This window comes from Schistocerca serialis, chromosome 1 (genome assembly GCF_023864345.2).
Source record: "Schistocerca serialis cubense isolate TAMUIC-IGC-003099 chromosome 1, iqSchSeri2.2, whole genome shotgun sequence".
Classification (NCBI taxonomy): Eukaryota; Metazoa; Arthropoda; class Insecta; order Orthoptera; family Acrididae; genus Schistocerca; species Schistocerca serialis.
Window position 1 is genome coordinate 161,727,511 of NC_064638.1, and position 3,466 is coordinate 161,730,976.

The window sequence follows — 3,466 nt, forward strand, 5'->3', positions numbered from 1 at the left end:
CTCGAACTACAAGGTGTCGGCCCAGCTGCCGACACATCACATGGCGACGAGTCTACAAAGGATCTTGTGTTTTACTTTGCTCTAATTTATTTGTGTCATGGCTTCGCCACATTCTCCAGATGTACTGTCCGAATTTTATCGCTTGCAGAATCAGCAGACGCAGGCGTTATTGGATGCCCTTGGACAGCTCGTCCAGGGTCAACGTGCCATTCAAACCGTTGCGGCCGCCGCCGCTTCACCGGTACCGCAGGCACAACCTGCCGTTGCACCACCATTTCGAAGTTTTGATGAAACCCAAGAGACTTGGCGGGAATGGTCCCGCCAGTTTGCCTTCCACCTCGCCGCCTACAGAATTCAAGGTAATGAGCGGCAGCCGTTTTTGCTTTCTTGTGTCGGTGTGTCCACCTACCGTGTGATAGTGAAATTGTTTCCCCGACGCGACGTAGCAACTCTGTCCTACGAGGAAATTTTGTCTGCATTAGATGTCTATTTCAAAGAAACAGTTAATGTGGTTGCAAAACAGTATACGTTTTTTCGTACAACACGTACGGCCGGTCAAACTAATAGGGAGTGGGTAGCAACATTGCAAGGACTTACTAGGGACTGTGCCTTTGACTGTGACTGTGGTCTTTCTTATTCAGATACAATGGTACGTGATGCAATTGCACAAAACGTTTCTGATGTTCGCATACGGGAGCAAATTTTGAAACTAGTTAATCCCTCCCTTCAACAAGTGATAGACATATTGGATAGACAGGACACACTTGACTGTGCACAGGAATCTTTTGAAACTTCACCAGCTGTGTGTAACATTAACCGGCCCGCCGGGCGCGCTCGCGCTACGCGGCCCGGTCAACTGCCCTCGCGTACGTCCGCACAGCTGCCGCCGCGCGCTAAGCCAGGTGTGCCGCGCCAGCACACAAATGCAGTGAAATCATGCCCGCGGTGTGCTACTAGACATTCGCGTGAACATTGCCCGTCACGCCAAGCTATTTGCTTTCTCTGTAATAGGAAAGGACATGTTCAAAGTGTTTGCCAGAAAAAGCTCCGATCAGACAATCACAATCATTCCAGGCCCTTTGCTTCGCGCCGGAATCGAACCAAGGACACTCAGGATCGTGGACCTTCGCCCATGGACATTCATGTCGTTAATTCCACTTCGTCCAGTGACACTTTCTCTAACAGTGACTGTGTTCGTCCCACAAAAACTGTGCATCGACGTCGTCGGAAATCACATCAATTAGCAAGTGATTCTGTACCAGTGTCTATTCCTATTGCACAAAACAGTCGCTCTTGTCGTCAGCAGGACAATAAACTTTTTGTGGACTTAGACTTTGAAGGCAAAGTGATTCCATTCCAGCTCGATACCGGAGCTGCAGTTTCATTGTTCAATCACGCCACGTACAAACAACTGGGCGCACCTCCGTTGCGTGCCGCAAATGTTAAGTTACATAGTTATTCAGGACAGACAATACCTGTGTTAGGACAGTGCACTCTTTTTGCAACATATAAAGGACAAACAAAACTTGTGTCATTTTACGTTCTTCGTTCTTCTACGGCAGTGAACTTTCGCCAGTTGAAATCGGCGTTGCTTTCTAATACTTGCCTCACGCCGTTCGATCCCCAGAAACCCCTTTTGTTGATGGTAGCTGCATCGGATTTCGGGATCGGTGCTGTGCTTGCGCACAAAGTTGGCTCCCATGATCGCCCTATTGCCTTTGCATCCAAATTGCTCTCGTCTGCGCAAAGAAATTATTCCCAGATAGAGAAAGAAGCTTTGGCTCTCGTGTTTGGTGTTACTAAGTTCCATGATTTCTTGTATGGTCGTCACTTTACCATCATCACAGACCACAAACCTTTGACATCGCTTTTTGATCCGAACAAGCCTGTACCTCCGCGTACAGCGCAGAAATTCATTCGCTGGTCTATTTTCCTCTCGCAGTACCACTACGATATCTTGTATCGGTCCACTGCTAAGCACGGAAACGCCGATGCATTGTCCCGTTTGCCTGTTGCTGAGGATAAAGCATTCGATTCTTCCGAACTTGCTTGCATGTTCATTGATTCGGAAACAGAAGAAGTGGTCGAATCGTTTCCGATTGATTTTCGTCGTGTACCTACAGCCACCGCTGCTGACCCTGTCCTTGCTACTGTTTTGCGTTTTGTTGCTACGCAATGGCCTTTGTCAAAGTCACGGATCGAGAATCCGTTGGTTTGCCGATTTTTTGCTCACAAGGAGAGACTTTTTGTTCGACGTGGTGTTTTGTTGTTGCGTTCTGATAATGATCAGTCCAGAGTCGTGGTCCCACGTTCGTTACAGTCCTCTGTTTTACGGCTTCTTCACCAAGGACATTGGGGTATAGTGCGAACGAAACAACTTGCTCGTCAGCACTGTACTTGGTTCGGAATCGATGCTGCGATTACGAATATGTGTTCTTCTTGCATGGCGTGTGACAAACAACAATCCGCACCGCCGCGGAAAGTCTTTGCATGGCCAAAAGCCACTTCCCCTTGGCAACGCTTGCACATTGATTTTGCTGGTCCATTCTGGAATGCTCGATGGTTGGTTCTGGTCGATGCCTTCAGTAATTTTCCTTTTGTTGTCCGGATGTCTTCCACGACGTCCTCCGCCACCATCCAAGCGTTGTCTGCTATCTTTTGCATTGACGGTCTTCCGCAGACTATTGTTTCCGACAATGGCCCACAATTCATGTCCGCAGAATTTCAGTCATTCTGCCAGGCCAATGGTATTCAACATCTGACATCTGCGCCGTTTTCGCCTCAGTCAAACGGTGCCGCTGAACGATTGGTCCGGACTTTCAAGTCACAGATGTTGAAATTGAAAGAGTCGCATTCTCGGGAGGACGCATTGTTGCTCTTTTTGTCTTCGTATCGCTCTCAGCCCCGAGATGGTCGCTCGCCGGCTGAGTTGCTCCATGGTCGTCCTCATCGCACCTTGATGTCTTTGCTGCATCCGCCGCATCAGGTTCCTGTGCAGCGGCAGACTCCTGCTTTTTCTCCAGGCAACGTTGTATTCTATCGCAACTATCGCGGTTCACGGCGTTGGCTCGCAGGGCGCATTCTTCGCTGCCTCGGCCGCGCGATGTATTTGGTTTTGGGGGCCTCTGGTGAGGTGCGTCGGCATCTCAATCAGCTGCGCCTCTGTCGTCGCACGGGTTCTGCCGCTCCCCGTCTGCTTTCAGCGACGGTGCCGTCCGGTCAGCGCCCTGGGGACCCATCTACTGGCTCGCCTCATACCCAGGTGTTACCGACGATGCCTTCCATTTTGCCCCATGGCGACGCGCCGCCGCAGCAGCCGCCGCCACCGCCGCCGCCGCCGCCGCCGCCGCCGCCTGTTCTCCCGCCGGTGCCGCCCGCATTCGACGCTTCGCTGCAGCCGCAAAGCGCCTCCCTGGGTCACGCGCCGCCGATCGCTTCCCGTGACCAGCTGTCCTCCGCCATGGAA